This window comes from Bubalus kerabau, chromosome 6, assembly GCF_029407905.1.
Source record: "Bubalus kerabau isolate K-KA32 ecotype Philippines breed swamp buffalo chromosome 6, PCC_UOA_SB_1v2, whole genome shotgun sequence".
Classification (NCBI taxonomy): Eukaryota; Metazoa; Chordata; class Mammalia; order Artiodactyla; family Bovidae; genus Bubalus; species Bubalus kerabau.
Window position 1 is genome coordinate 41,972,715 of NC_073629.1, and position 17,622 is coordinate 41,990,336.

At 36.0% G+C, this 17,622-nt stretch overlaps 1 pseudogene; it reads left to right on the forward strand.

The window, feature by feature from the left end:
• Positions 1 to 12,747: 12,747 nt before the first annotated feature.
• Positions 12,748 to 14,117, forward strand: LOC129656121 (elongation factor 1-alpha 1-like; annotated as a pseudogene).
• The last annotated feature ends 3,505 nt before the right edge of the window (positions 14,118 to 17,622 follow it).

A 17,622-nucleotide genomic window follows, 5' to 3' on the forward strand; every position in this document is an offset into this window, starting at 1 on the left:
GATTTTCTAGGCAAGAATACTGTAGTGGGTTGCATTTCCTTCTCCAGGGGATTTTCCCGACCCAGGGATCAAACCCTCCTCTCATCTCCTGCATTGCAGGCAGATTCTTTACTGTCTGAGCCACCAGGAAAGCTTTCTGAATATAACAGTACCCAGAAAATAAAAACCTACATTTTCTCAGGAAAAGATCCCAGTGTAGAGAATACTGTTAAATGTCTACTTGGAAGGCTAATTTACTAGTTTAGATCATTTATTTGGGAAATGTGTGTTTAACTTACTAATTTAGATCATTTATTGGGGAAATAATTAACTTTAAATTTGATCATACATGATATTTACTGAAATAAACTATGTTAATATGCTATTAGCATCAGAATTTCCTTATGCATTTTCCTTTTGATAATTTCTTTCATTTATTTTCAATTGTTTTCTGATGGTGACATATATGAGGGCATCATTATACTATTGAGTTGGCTAACTAATCCATTTGGGTTTTTCCATAACACCTTACAAAATGAACCTTTTGGCCAATCTAATATCTAAGACCTTAAATATGTGAGAATTTCTATTAGCTTCAAAGGTACAAGTTTATTGAATTTGGGATTCTTGGATAGTCTATTTTTCTTCAGAGTTCTGAAGCTCTAATGTTCCATTTATTCTAGCTCTTCTAAGATGCCTCAACTTGTTCTTTTTCTTGTAATTTGAATTTTTGCTTCTTGAATTATTGGAGATTACTTTGTTGTGGTTGCTTGAAAATTCCAAAGAAATATAATTTAGTGAGTCTCTTGATTGTTTAAATGACTTTATGGCTTTAAAATTTTCAGAGTTCTTTCTTTTTAAATTAGAAAGTATTTCTTGAATTATTTTTGCATTTTAGTTCCATTGTCTCTAAAGTTCCAGCTTTGATCTCTGCCTTTATTCATATAATAGTATAGGAGGGATGAAAATGAGCAAAACAAAACTAGAGATGCAGTGTCTTATTTTTGCCTGGAGGAGACAGAAAAAGCAAGAATTATAGGTATGATAGCTGCAATAGGAACTCTATCTCCATCTTACACAACATTTCTGCATCTGTATTTCCAACTAGGGTATCTTCCCCATTGCTTTTCATTGCCACTTCTAGAATATTTTCCTCTTCTCTTCCCTAATAATGCCCATCTGTATTTGCTTATGTTTAGACTATGCTATTTACATTACAATCACCACCTACCTTCTAGAATCTTTCTGATTTCTCAAGGATACCCTAGATTATGTCCCTTGCCGTAAGACTGCTTCTCATTTAATTCTTAATGATTTCAATACCCCAAGAAACAAGCTTTCTCACCTTCTGGCTTCTTACTCGAACACCTCTACACCAATGATGTTGACTTTCATTCTACTTCAGTTACATATTCATGAACATGAATATACTCCAAACTTTGTCCATATGGCAATCATTATTTCAATGTCAGGTATCCATTCTCCACCTTTACCATCCATCTTCCAACTCATTCTACATCCTAGTCTTTTCACTACAACAGTCCTTTGACCCCATTGGAAGTGAGAAATCATCAGTTCTATGAACTTTCTTATGCTTCTTATCTGTCCCTATGTTGAGACTTCTCTCACCATCTAGACCTAAATCAACTCCTAATATTCAACTAATTATGTTGAATATGACCATGTGTGTCTTACTACATTCTTGCTCTATCATACCTGCTTAACAAAATCCTAACCCTGGTTAAAAACTGGTGCAGTTTAAGTTAACCTAGAGGAAAATATATAGCCGTAAAGATTGATACATAAAATTTCTGACTGTTTTCCTCACTGTGTTTTTAGCTTCCTAGTCAGCATATTACATATTTAACTGGTCTGTTTAGTCTTCTACTTCCCAGGTGGCTATTCTATTCATTCTCTTATCTCTAAAAATCTTCAATACCATTTCAGTCTCACTTCAACTTAGACTTGTTATTTTACTGAGAAAAATAGATTAGAAATTCTACAAGCTTTGCTCATCACCTTCATCTAACCTTCATAGCATCTGAAATGCATTCCTTTCCACCCTTAGCCCCTTAGTACTAAATTGTCTGTGCATCTAAGGACAAAGATACCACATTTGCCCTTTTTTATACGTATTCAAAGATGTGGATTCAGCATGCTTCCCTTCTCTCTCCAGCATAATCAATGTCTCTTCTCTTTGTTAAAGCATACCCATCTCGTGTTCATTAAACATGTTAGTATCACTCCCAACCTAAAATCATGAACAACACATTTCTTGACTTCACAGTTTTTCTGGTTACAATTTATTCTCCATTCCCATTTTCAGCAAAGCTTCTCACAGTATTTGTCTATCTTCAACACGGTACACAAAAGATGCTCTGAAAAAGCAAAATACACCATATGACTCTTCCAGTGGTTTCTCAACTCACTCAGAGTAAAAGCTTAAGTCCATACAATGTCCTAAAAGGCTCTACCTCCTCAGTGCCCACTCACAACCCTGACCTTACTTTCTATCACTCCATGCCTACAGAGTCCCCAGCAGCCACACTCGCTTCACACTGCTGTCACTTAGGCCCAGTCCCCTCCCACTCCAGGTCCCCCGTGCATAAGGCACCAACCATGTATATGATTCACTCCTCACTCCTCTTAAATAATTTTCTAGCATCATCATCTCACAAAGACTTCCTCCACCTAGCCTATTTAAAATGGAAATTCCCATAATATTCTTTGTACCCTTTGTCTCATTGATTTTTTATCCATAAATCAGTACTTTCTATTGTATTATAGACTATTTATTTATGTAATCAGTTAGTTAGTTGCTTAGTTCCTTGCCTTCTTCCAAAACAGTGCAAAATTTAATAGACAAATGTTTTGGGGTTTATTCAGTGTGGTAATTTCAACACAGAGACATTGTCTGGTTCATGCTATGTGCTCAATGACTTTTTTATTGAATAAATGAATAACCAAATAGAAATAATCTCCCAGATATAGGCACTTAATTCCCATAGGCTATATTGCTTATATATTATCACAAAGGGGCTTCTAGAGCAATACACGTCATTGTGGCTCCCTGGTGTTGTGGGCAAAGTCCATTTGCTATGGCTAAAGAATTACAAGAATCCAAAGAGCATGGCAGAAGTTCAAATTTGAGCATGCTGGTCAGTCACTTCAGGAAATGTAGCCTTAGACAAAGAGTTAGAGAAAGACATGCCCTGTCATCTACTGTGCTGGAGGTTTCTAATGTCCCACTACAGACTTCCAAGGGCAGACTCCAGTTTAAAAAAAAAAAAAATCAAACAAGAGTCAGAGAAACACAGCTTGCAGGAATTAATAATACCTTTGACATAAATCTTACATTAGGTAGACAAATAAGCAAGTGTGAGAAACAGATCTGAGGACAAAACTGTCCAGGGCCAGAACACCATTGTTCAAAGACAGTTGAAAAGTGAGTTGTAGGAGGCAGCTAGAGAGCTATTCTCCAGTAACTACCTTGCCAGGAAATTTATAATGGACTTGACATTCTTACCCATGAATAAAATATGTTCAATATGAGTTAGATTACCTCAGGAACAGGGAACTAAAATACATATTTGAAAATACAAGTCTTTTGTAATTAGGGTCAGATGTGCAGTCTGAACTCTACATGTCTTTCATGGTAAATTGATGTTACCCCACACTGGTTCTAAGTGGCTCAAGGAAATCTATTTGGACCTTGCAGCATTTCTTCTTTAAAGGAACACTGTAGTACTTTGAAGTTAACTGAGACTTTGGAGCTTATTTCATCTCACCCACAGTCAAGGTACAGTAATCTGAAAATCATAGTCCAATGCGAAACTTCCCCATGTCCTCTTGAGATCCTTCAATCTAGAAAGGACTAATGCATAAAGATTCTCCAGGCTGATTCAGAACATATTATAAAGATTTAAAAGATTAACATTCATGAATAAAAGTAAAACAGTTACTCTTAAAATTCACCCATTGCTGTCAGGCATTATCACAGAATTGTCAATAGGAAAACTGCATCCCAACGATTGTGGTCATTTTACAACTTATTCATATTTTTATCTCCTATAGATCACCAAGGATGTTAGATGATGGGATAAATAGATACAAAAGGATACACTTTTGTTGAAACTCATTTTCTATCAACAAAATTTGTAACCACAAAGGAAAATGGCAAGGTATGTTAGAGTATGTTTGGGTGTGCTGTGTGCTGTTGGAACATAAAAGATAATAAAAACTGATCGGAGATGCCATGACAGGACACTAATCAACTGAAGCATGTTAGGAACTGAACTGACTTATGAGGCAGTTAGATGAATAAGTGCACTGTGATAATCAAGAAACCTAGTCCTGTTTCTGCATTTTAGTCTGTGATGACTGTTTAATCTACTTATGAGTATATGCTACTTAAAAAAATTGAATCTCTATCAAATACACTTTACTTTGTCTCCCATAACATGTTTTTGAAATTATTTTACATTAGGCTCCTCACTAGACAAGACTGAATCTGAAATGGAATACTTCATACTCAGTTCAGTTCTGTTCAGTTCAGTCACTTAGTCGTGTCTAACTCTATGTGATCCCATGAATTGCAGCACACTAGGCCTCCCTGTCCATCACCAACTCCCAGAGTCCACCCAAACCCATGTCCATTGAGTCGGTGATGCCATCCAACCATCTCATCCTCTGTCGTACCCTTCTCCTCCTGCCTTCCATCTTTCCCAGCAACAGGGTCTTTTCAAATGAATCAGCTCTTCACATAAGGTGGCCAAAGTCTTGGAGTTTTAGCTTCAACATCAGTCCTTCCAATGAAAATGCAGGACTAATCTCCTTTAGGATGGACTGGTTGGATCTCCTTGCAGTCGAAGAGACTCTCAAGAGTCTCCAACACCACAGTTCAAAAGCATCGATTCTTCTGCACTCAGCTTTTTTATAGTCCAACTCATATCCATACTTGACCACTGGAAAAACCATAGCCTTGACTAAACTGACCTTTGTTGACAAAGTAATGTTTCTGCTTTTTAATATGCTGTCTAGGTTGGTCATAACTTTCCTTCCAAGGACTGTCTTTTAATTTCATGGCTGCAATCACCATCTACAGTGATTTTAGAGCCCAAAACAATAAAGTCTGACACAATCTTCCCCATCTATTTTCCATGAAATGATGGGACTGGATGCCATGATCTTAGTTTTATGAATGTTGACATTTAAGCCAATTTCTTCACTCTCCTCTCTCACTTTCATCAAGAGGCTTTTTAGTTCCTCTTCACTTTCTGCCATAAGGGTGGTGTCATCTGCATATCTGAGGTTATTGATATTTTTCCTGGCAATCTTGATTCCAGCTTGTGCTTCTTCCAGCCCAGCGTTTCTCATGACGTATTCTGCATATAAGTTAAATAAGCAGGGTAACAATATACAGCCTTGATGTACTCCTTTTCCTATTTGGAACCAGAGAGATAAGAAAGCCTTCCTCAGTAATCAATGGAAAGAAATAGGGAAAACAATAGAATGGGAAAGACTAGAGATCTTGTCAAGAAAATTATAGATACCAAGGGAACATTTCATGCAAAGATGGGCTCAATAAAGGACAGAAATGGTAGGGACCTAACAGAAGCAGAAGATATTAAGAAGAGGTGGCAAGAATACACAGAAAATCTGTACAAAAAAATCTTCACATCCCAGATAATCACAATGGTGTGATCACTGACCTAGAGCCAGACATCCTGGAATATGAAGTCAAGTGGGCCTTAGTAAGCATCACTATGAACAAAGCTAGTGGAGGTGATGGAATTACAGTTGAGCTATTCCAAATCCTGAAAGATGATGCTGTGAAAGTGCTGCACTCAATATGCCAGCACATTTGGAAAACTCAGCAGTGGCCACAGGACTGGAAAAGGTCAGTTTTCATTCCAATCCCAAAGAAAGGCAATGCCAAAAAATGGTCAAACTACCACACAATTGCACTCATCTCACACGCTAGTAAAGTAATGCTCAAAATTCTCCAAGCCAGGCTCCAGTAATACACAAACTGTGAACTTCCAGATGTACAAGCTGGTTTTAGAAAAGGCAGAGGAACCAGAGATCCCATTGCCAACATCCGATGGATCATGGAAAAAGCAAGAGAGTTCCAGAAAAACATCTATTTCTGCTCTATGGACTATGCCAAAGCCTTTGACTGTGTGGATGACAATAAACTGGAAAATTCTGAAAGAGATGGGGATAACAGACCACCTGACCTGCCTCTTCAGAAATCTGTATGTAGGTCAGGAAGCAACTGTTAGAACTTGACATGGAACAAGAGACTGGTTCCAAATAGGAAAAGGAGTACTTCATATTATGAGATTATAAATTAGAAACAGTACTCTCTGTCTGATGTAATTGACTGCAGTTTCTAAAAGGAATGCCGTTTTCTCTATGAAGCAGTGTGTCTACCGGAGATACACACAAGGATGCATATGCACATGCGATATGGTTAAAAATGTGATTTATTCTGGTGAAAAACTGGAAACAACATAAACATTCCAAAAATAAAGGATAATAGGATGGTAAAATGAACTGCAGTTTATATATATAAAGAACGCTATACTCTTTCTTGGAACATTCCTTCTTCTGGGTCTGTTTTTATAATGGGGAATGGCCGCAAAAGTAATTTTCATTTTCAAACCTTTGCACACACCTCCCTGAATGATCAACTTTGGGGAAAAAAAAAAAACACATTAAATCAATCCTTTCATCTTCTCTTTGCAAAGGAAACCTGTCATGTGAATGTTTATGTTCACAGTTCTTTCTTTTCATAAATCATGAAAGATGCTATACCTCCATGGTATTCAGGGATGAGTACTACCACCAATAGAGTATTCATAAATTTCCCTGGTTACCAGTCTAGAGGCAGTTTCCCCTATTAGATTATCAGGAATACAGATACTATGTGATCACCATCTCCCTATCTTCTCCATTTGTTCATCTTTCAATTGGTTCTGTCTTTAGAAAGAAAGAGTAGGGCTTTTTCTTTTTTTTTCAGTATTAAATCTTAAAGTGCTTGTGCACCAACTAGGAACACTGAGAAGTAGACAAAAGCTCCAATTTATATATCAAAATCTGTCATGAATATTGTAATTTCTGCTATACTTGAAGCTTTAGATTTTGTACCTTTTGGTTTTGTTTGGTTTCAGCTTAACAAAGCACAGATACAGAATATGACTCAAGCCTATGTATAACATAATAAATTATTATAAGATAAGCAGCTTTATATGCCCAGCCAGGTCCTGCCCTGGAATAGTCAGCAGAACTTCACTGGCCACCTTGGAAGTTCTCTGTATCCCCATCTTAAACAGACCCTTGTCACCCACCAAAAGTAACAATCATCAGGTTTTATAATATTGCTTCTATGAATTTTTTTACACTTATATTGGTCAAACATATATCATTGGGCATTAATAACATAGTCTTCCATTGTTCTAACTTGTTCCATTGTTGTAACTTGTTAAATTTCAATTCTGTTATGAGACTTCAGATTCTCTTTAATTACTTTGCTTTTCATAGAGTTCATCTGTTTATGACCTGAGACTTGTCGGCATACAGCTGCCCATTCTCTAGATTTTGTGGTTTGGATATTCCTCATGCAGTTCAGCATGTCCATGTGTCCCCTGAATTAATTTCACATTGGCAGCCTGATGCATATATTCAAGCAGACACTAGAGCTGGTGTTACCGTAGGATATACAAACTGTTTTTCTCTCCTTTTAAATGCAAGCAGCTCAATGATGATGCTCAATACCTACATCTATCTATTTACCAAGCTGTAAAGCAGTAAAGTTATTTTCTTTATTAGCCAGAATAATTTTATAAGAAGATTATCTATATCTACAATTTGGTTACCTAGTGGTAAAGTCTGTATGGGAAAGGTGAGATAAATATGCTATCTTTTCCTTTCATTTATCTAATTGTCTAGATAATGAATTAGTTCCTTACTATCGTTATATTATGAATTTAAACATACCAAGTGGGTTAACTACCATTATTATTATTGAAGCTCAAAACACCCCTCCCCTCTTTGGCCGCTGGTAGTGTCTTACCCACAGGGGCCATGTCTGTCTGTGCACCACTGTGTCTCCTGCACCTGTGACAGCCTGGGGTCTATGACGGGTGCCCAGCAAATGTTTTTTGCAGTTCAGTTCAGTTGGTCAGTCATTTCCGACTCTTTGCAACTCTATGAATCGCATGGGGAACCCCAGGGCTCCCTGTCCATCACCAACTCCCGGAGTTCAATCAAACTCGTCATCGAGTCAGGGATGCCATCCAGCCATCTCATCCTCTGTTGTTCCCTTCTCCTCCTCCCCCAATCCCTCCCAGCAGCAGAGTCTTTTCTAATTGAGTCAACTCTTCGCAGGAGGTGGCCAAAGTACTGGAGTTTCAGCTTTAGCATCAGTCCTTCCAAAGAACACCCAGGACCAATCTCCTTTGGAATGGACTGGTTGGATCTCCTTGCAGTCCAAGGGACTCTCAAGAGTCTTCTCCAACACCACAGTTCAAAAGCATCAATTCTTCGGTGCTCAGCCTTCTTCAAAGTCCAACTCTCACATCCATATATGACCACAGGAAAAACCATAGCCTTGACTAGACGGATCTTTGTTGGCAAAGTACTGTCTCTGCTTTTGAATATGCTATCTAGGTTGGTCATAACTTTCCTTCCAAGGAGTAAGCGTCTTTTAATTTCATGGCTGCAGTCACCATCTGCAGTGATTTTGGAGCCAAAAAAAAAATAATGTCTGACACTGTTTCCACTGTTTCCCCATCTATTTCCCATGAAGTGATGGGACTGTATGGCATGATCATAATTTTCTGAATGTTGAACTTTAAGCCAGCTTTTTCACTCTCCTCTTTCACTTTCATCAAGAGGCTTTTTAGTTCCTCTTCACTTTCTGCCATAAAGGTGGTGTCATCTGCATATCTGATGTTATTGATATTTCTCCTAGCAATCTTGATTCCAGTTTGTGCTTCTTCCAGCATTAATACATGAAAAAACTAAAATTAACAAGGAAGAGAAATAGACATGTAGATGGAAACAGTGGACATGTGGACATGGTGGGGAAAGGGAGGGTGGGACACACTGGGAGATTAGGACTGACATACGTGCACTACCATGTGTAAAATAGATAGCTAGAGGGAAGCTGCTGTATAACACAGGGAGCTCAGCTCAGTGCTGTGTGATGACCTAGAGAGGTGGCGTTTGGGAGGAGGGGGGAGATCCAAGAGGGAGAAGATATAGTATATATATGGCTGATTCACTTCATTGTACAGAAACTAACAAACATTGTAAAGCAATTATACTCCAATAAAAAAATCCCTAAAATTAATGAGGAGGAATAACGAAGAACTAACCTTTTCTTAGTGGGATTGTACCTTTTTCTGCACAATAACCCTAACTTATACCAACTCCAGAAAATGCCAGAACCACTGTATTTGGTTTCTTCTTGGACTTCCCCTTAGGATTGAAAGATGGGTTGCAGCTGGATTAGAATGTGTCATACAGACTAAATATTAGAGCTCTTCTTTTCCCTGATTTTTTTAGTCAGAGCTTGGCCCATGTTGTGTGAGTAGTAGATTTTTTGAACAGACTAAGAGATAAACAGACTAATTTTGAATAAACAGACCATTTTGGATTCTTAATGGCTAGAATATACTACTACTAACTAGAAGAACAACTAGGGAAAGATCCAGTCAGTTACACTGGTAAAATTTCATGTTAATCCTATAATTTGCCTGTAAAAAATTTGGGGGATTCTACCTATATTATTAAATCATTTGGAAGCATAACTGTTTTCTCCCTTTTTAGTCTTTATGTTTTCATTTCCTTCTCTTGCTTTACTTGACCAAAGTCTTCCAAAATAATGATTGATAGAAGTGGTGTTAAATTGGCATTCCTAAAAGCTTCCCAGTATCAGGGAAATTTTTCGGTGATTTCCCCAGAATGGATGACATTTTCTTAAGGTATTTTGTAAATACTTTTAATCAATTTGTCAGATTCTTCTTTGAATACTTTTTATAAAAATATACATTGAATTTTATCAAGTTTATTCTATATATTTATATAATCATACAAATTTCTTTTAAGTCATTAATATAATAGATTTTGATCAAACTTGATAAAATTCAATGTATATTTATATTCAGTATGACATAATACACACATATATATACACACATAAATATATATATAAAGTTTTAGATAAAAATAGATATAGATTTATAGATTCTAATTTTATAATTATCAGTCAGTAATTTTTTTATTTCTTTTAAAGTCTTTTTTGGATTTTGGAAAGAAGATTATGTGAACCTTGTACAGTAATTTACAGCATATTCCTAATTTACAAAGAATTTAACTTTGCAGTTACTTTCTTTGAATGCTATCTAGAACTTGAAAGTAAAATCATTATGGGTCTAGAGTTTTCTTTGTGAGGATAATTTTGGCTACCTTTTTACTTTTTTCTATTTTTTATGCTGATAGCATAATTCAAGTTTCTTCTTTTTTTTTTGTATAAGCTTACTTATAGCAAATTTAATTGCAACTGTGCATTGACTATATCCTGCCACTTTTCACATATATTATTAATTATTATTATTACTCAGTTCAAAATATTTTCTAAAGTACATTATAATTTTTATTGACCAATTGGTAATCAAGGAAGTTAGAAATATGTAGCTTAATTATGTATGCCTGTGGTGGATTCATTTCAATATATGGCAGAACCAATACAATATTGTACAGTTTAAAAATAAAATAAAATTAAAAAATAAATAAATAAAATAAAAAAATAAAAAAGATAATTTACAATACAATAAACAGATTTTATGTAATATCTATCAAAATATTCATGACACTTTTTACAGAACTCTAGTTAGACCAATAATGGCCAAAGACCAATAATGGCCAAAGCAATATGGAAGAAAAGAGCAAAGTTGGAGGCATAATCCTCTTAGACTTCAGACAAAACCACAAAATGACAGTAATCAAAACAGAATCACTTTGGCACAAAAACAGATATATAAATAAATGGAACACAATGAAGTCCAGAAATAAAGCCACATACCTATGGTCAATTAATCTATGACAAAAGAAGCAAGAATATATGATAGAGAAAAGAGACTTTTCAGCAAATGGTGTTGGAGGAAATCTGGACAGCTACATGTAAATCAATAAAACTGAAACACTCTTTCACACTGTATACAAAAATAAATTTAGGTTTAAAGACCTAAATGTAAGTGACGACATCATAAAACTCCTAGAAGAGAACACAGCAAAGCATTCTTGGTTGTATTCTCAGATTGGTTTCCCAAGGCAAAAGAAATAAAAGCAAAAATAAAAAAGAGAACCTAATCAAACTTAAAAGCTTTTGCACAGTAAAAGAAACCATCAGCAAAATAAACTATCAACTTATGGAATGAGAGAAAATACTTGTAAATGATGCAACCAACAGAGGTTAATATCCAAAATATACAAATATTCCATACAATTCAATATTTAAAAAAAAAATAAAAGATGGGTATAAGACCTAAATAGATGTTTCTTTGAAGAAGACATACAGATGGTCAACAGGCATGTAAAAAGATGCTCAACATTACTAAGTATTAGAGAAATGCAAATCAAAACCATGAGGTATTGCCTCCCACCAGTCAGAATGGCTATTATCAAAAACTGTACAAATCATAAATGAGGGAGAGAGTGTGGGAAAAAGAGAAACCTCCTACACTGCCAGTAGGAAAATAAATTTATGCAGCCACTATGGAGAACATTGTGGAAGTTCCTTAAAAAACTAAACATGAAGTTACCATATGAGCCAGCAATTCCACCCCTGGGCATATATCCAGAAAAGATGAAAACTCTAATTTGAAAAGAGATATGTACCTCAATGTTCATTGCAGTGCTGTTTACAATAGTCAAGATATGGAAACAACCCAAGTGCCCATTAGCAGATAAATGAATAAAGAAAATGTACTATATATATGTGTGTGTGTATATACACACACACATATATATATGTGTGGAATGGAATATTACCCACTTATAAAAAAATTGAATATTGCCATTTGCAGCAATACGGATATACTAGAGAAAGACAAATATTATATCATTTATTTGTGGAATTTATAAAGTAATACAAAGGAGTCTATATATAAAACAGAAACACACTCATAGACAAAGAAAACAAATTTATGGTTACCAAAGTGGGAAGGGAGGGGGTAGAGATTAATTAGGGTTAAGGGATGAACAGATAACAAACTACTATACATAAAATAGACAAAGAGGCTTTACTCTATAACACAGGGAACTATTCAATATCTTGTAATAATTCGTAATAGAAAATAATCTGATATATGTCATCAGATTATATATTATAATCTGATACATATATATCAATCCCTTTGCTATACACTTGAAACACATAGTATTGTCAGCCAATTATACTTCAATTTTTTAAAAATGCAGCAACAAACTGCAGATCAAGATCTGATCCACTCTGAAGAAAGCTTCTCCCTGAGTTCCCCGAAATGCTATACAAGAGAGAAAAAATATTTTCCTAACTTTTAAGAACTTCTGTATATTCTGTTTTCATCATGGAAGATAACTATAGTTCTCTCTAAAGAAATAGACAAATAAATTCTGAGTTAAAAAAAAAATAATAGTATCTTAGGCTTTTTTGCAATGGGTTTGCTGCCAGGACACAGGTGTCATGAAAACCACCATTTTGCTTAAACCTAAGCAAAAATGGGAAAGGAAGAGACCCACATCCACATTGGGCATGTTGATTCAAGGAAGTCTACCATGAACTGCCATCAGATCTACAAATGTGGTGGCATCAACAAGAGAACAATTGGAAAGTTCAAGAAGGAGGCTGCTGAGATGGGAAAGGGCTCCTTCAAGTACGCCTGGGTCTTGGACAAACTGAAAGATGAATGTGAGTGTGGTATCACCATTGATATCTCCCTGTGGAAATTTGAGACCAGCAAGTACTACGTTACCATCACTGATGCCCCAGGACACAGAGACTTCATGAAAAACATGATTACAGGCACATCCCAGGCTGACTGTGCTGTCCTGATTGTTGCTGCCGGTGTTGATGCATTTGAAACTGATATCTCCAAGAATGGGCAGACCCATGAGCATGCCCTCTGGCTTACACTCTGGGGTGAAACAACTGATTTGGCATTAACAAAATGAATTCCACTGAGCCACACTATAGCCAGAAGAGATATGAGGAGATTGTTAAGGAAGTCAGCACCTACATTAAGAAAATCGGCTACAACCCCGACACAATAGCATTAGTGCCAATTTCTGGCTGGAATGGTGACAACATGGAGCTAAGTACCAACATGCCATGGTTCAAGGGATGGAAAGTCATCCATAAGGATAACAATGCCAATGGAACCACTCTGCTTGAAGCTTCGGATTGCATACTGTCACCAAATTGCCCAACTGACAAACCTTAGTGTTTGTCCCTTCAGGATGTCTATAAAATTGGTGGTATTGGTACTGTCCCTGTGGGTCAAGTAGAAACTGGTGTTCTCAAACCTGGCATGGTGGTCACCTTTGCTCCAGTCAATGTAACAACTGAAGTGAAGTCTGTAGAAATTCACCATGAAACATTGAGTGAAGCCCTTCCTGGAAACAATGTTGGCTTCAATGTCAAGAACATGTCTGTCAAAGATGTTTGTCATGGCAATGTGGCTGTTGACAGCAAAAATGACCCACCAATGGAAGCAGCTGACTTCACAGCTTAGGTGATTATTTTGGACCATCCAGACCAAATTAGTGCTGGATATGCACCTGTGCTAGATTGTCAAACAGCTCACATTGCTTGCAAGTTGGCTGAGCTGAAGAATATTGATCATCATCCTGGGAAAAAGCTGAAAGACAGCCCTAAATTCTTGAAATTTGGTGATGCTGCCATTGTTGATATGGTTCCTGGCAAGCCCCTGTGTGTAGAGAGTTTCTCTGACTCTTCTCCCCTGGGCTGTTTTGCTGTGCGTGACATGAGACAGACGGTTGCTGTGGGTGTCATCAAAGCAGTGGATAAGAAGGCAGCTGGAGCTGGCAAGGTCATCAAGTCTCCCCAGAATGCTCAGAAGGTTAAATGAACATTATCCCCAATACCTGCCACCGCAGTCTTAATCAGTGGTGGAAGAACTGTCTCAGAACTATTTGTCTCAATTGGCCACTTAAGTTTAATAGTAAAAGACTTGTTAATGATAACAAAGCATCATAAAACCTTCAGAAGGAAAGGAGAATATTTTGTGGACCATATGCTTTGTGTATGGCAGTTTTAAGTTATTAGTTTTTAAAATCAGTACTTTTTAATGAAAACAACTTGACCAAAAATCTGTCACAGAATTTGAGACCCATTAAAAAAAGAAGTTTAATGAGGGAAAAAAGAATACTATCTTTGAAAATATTAATTGAAACTCATATTAATACAATAACAGTAGTACCACAAAACATGAGTTCTAGTATTTTTGGTGTGTGCATGAGGACTTGTAGAAAAATTCTACAAATTAATGTTAAAAGGCAAACTTATCCTGTAATAAATATATGCATAATTTCATGAGGGTTTGGTTGATATAAATTTATAATATAAAATGTCTTTGTACTACAAATTATTGTTAAAATTCTTCACACTTACATCATAGAAGAGATGAATATGTTTTCTTTTCCTTGGATTTGTACAAAGACATCATTAAATTGAATAAGAATTGATTAAGCAATTACAATATACTAAGTAGAATTTAGGTATATAATGGTGCCCATATACATGATGATAACATCTTGGAGGAAGTTTGATGTTTGAGGATAAATAAGCCAAAAATAACCTGCTGCTGCTGCTGCTAAGTCGCTTTAGTTGTGTCTGACTCTGTGTGACCCCATAGACGGCAGCCCACCAGGCTCCGCCTTCCCTGGGATTCTCCAGGCAAGAGTACTGGAGTGGTTTGCCATTTCCTTCTCCATTGCATGAAAGTGAAAAGTGAAAGTGAAGTCACTCAGTCATGTCCGACTCTCAGCAACTCCATGGACTGCAGCCTATCAGGCTCCTCCGTCCATGGGATTTTCCAGGCAAGAGTACTGGAGTGGGGTGCCATTGCCTTCTCCGAAGAATAACCTACTCTCTTCTAAATAAGTTAATTGCACATGGAACTCTCATTATAAGGCTCTTTATACTTAGCATGTTTTCAGCTATATTATAAGAGTACATGGAAAACAGAGTATATTTGAGAAGACTTTCTAAATTACCTCCTTCATTTGTCAATATGCAAGAAAATTCCTCTAAAGTCTATTGCCAAAAACTTTATTCCACAGAGGGTATTCATAGTTTATATAATATGAAGTCACCTTTTTAGCAAACTACTCAAGACTCTGGAGAAGGAAATGACAACCCACTCCAGTATTCTTGCCTGGAGAATTCCATAGACAGAACAGCTTAGTGGGCTACTGTTCATGGGGTAACAAAGAGTCAGACATGACTGAGTGACTAAGCACACTCAAGACTTTAGTAAATCTTTATAACTCCAGTCTTAGTAATCAGAGTTATACCCATATATTAATATCATATGAACGGAAAATGACATTTTACTCCTTCATATCTCATAATTATACCAGAGGCTGATTCTCAGTTCTTTTCTTTTCCCTGAACTTAATTTCATAGCTTTTTTTATTTGTGAATTTTGGTGACCACATTAGGCTTATATTTTAACACAAATGTCTTTGAAAGGCATATGAGGATTGTTAATAATTTAGCATATGATGATCAAATTTTATTCACATTTTATTAGCATTGAAAATCAAACAGGTGAATCTTATGATCTATGTTAAACTAATTTCATTTAATTTAGCCCAAGAAAAAGTAGTCCATGTTCATATGTGTATACAAACATTCCATTATAATATGCACAATACCACTTTCATATGGTAAGATATAAAGAAATGTATATATTAATAGGAATAAATGTGTCATGAATTTTCTCCTGAAAATAGATTTTAAATTTTAAGAAACTTTTATGAACTCTGTGTGTATAAGTACAGCAAGGATTTGGTATTTCAATACACTATGCTAGTACTTAATTTGAAAAAAAAAAAAAAAAACCTTTCTGAACCAACTGTCAGTAGTCCTTTAATACAAAAATAAATTACAGTGTTTGATTTGTAGACCACTGTTCATGGCAAGTCACTGTCAGCTGTAGTGGACTTTGCAGACAGCCATAAAAAGTCAGGCCATCTATCATCATGAGTTCAGAAAACAATATCATACAATGACAATATAGATCCCAATCTGGAGATTTGTGATACACAGTTCATGATATCTCCCATAGTCCTCTCTTCACAGAGTGCTGGCTTTTGACTGGAAAGTTAGGATTCTGATTTGTAGAGTGATTTTTTTTCTAAGCAACAGCACATTTCCATTTCTTAAAGTTAAGTGAGTACTTAAAGTTTCCGTTCACTTGAGTTCCGTCACTTAGTCACGTCCAACTCTTTGCAGCCCCATGGACTGCAGCATGCCAGGGTTCCCTGTCCATCACCAACTCCCAAAGCTTGCTCAAATTTATGTCCATCAAGTTGGTGATGCCAACCAATCATTTCATCCTAATCGTCCCCTCCTCCTCCTGCCTTCCATCTTGTCCAGCATCAGGGTCTTTTCAGATGAGTCAGGTCTTCGCACCAGGTGGCTAAAGTATTGGAGTTTCAGCTTCGGTATCAGTCCTTCCAATGAATATTCAGGACTAATTTCCTTTAGGATTGACTGGTTGGATCTCCTTGCTGTCCAAGGGACACTCAAAAATCTTCTCTAACACCACAGTTCAAAAGCATCAATTCTTTGGCGCTCAGTTTTCTTTATGGTCCAACTCTCACATCCATATACGACCACTGGAAAAATCATAGCTTTGATTAGATGGACCTTTGTTGGCAAATTAATGTCTCTACTTTTTAATATGCTGTCTAGGTTGGTCATAGCTTTCCTTCTAAGCAGCAAGCATCTTTTAATCATGGTTGCAGTCACCAATTCCAGTGCTCTTTGAGCTAAAGAAAATAAAATAAGAAAATAAAGTAAATAAAATAAAATAAACCTAAGGTTTAGATTTTGATAAATAGATATGAGAAAAAGAAATCTGCCTATGAAAAGATTATAATGTGGATATAAAAAAATAGGCTTTTACTTTTCTTTGTGAAATTCTGTTGCTTTAACCATAAAGAATTAATATGGATAAGAATCCCAGATTTTCACTTCTGAAATTAAAAATAAAAGAAACTCATAATTTAAGGATCTGGTTTGTAAATTACCAGCTCACAATAGTTTCCTCTTAACTAAAAGCAAAATCAATCTAGCCTAATAAAAATGTCAATATTGGTATGTTAATCTTTAGCTGGTTATTTGACAAATAACAGTATTCTGTCCTGATATTGGAATAATTAGATATTTCAAAAATAAAGTTTGTTTAGGAAAGATACAAATTTAAAGAGATATAGGCAGCATGGATTTGTAGTATCAGAATCAATAATTCTACAACAATTTGCCATAGAATTACTCTTCATATAGTAATTAAAAACTTAAAGAAATGTCCATGATTTAAAGTAGATCAAACCTATAATTCAAAG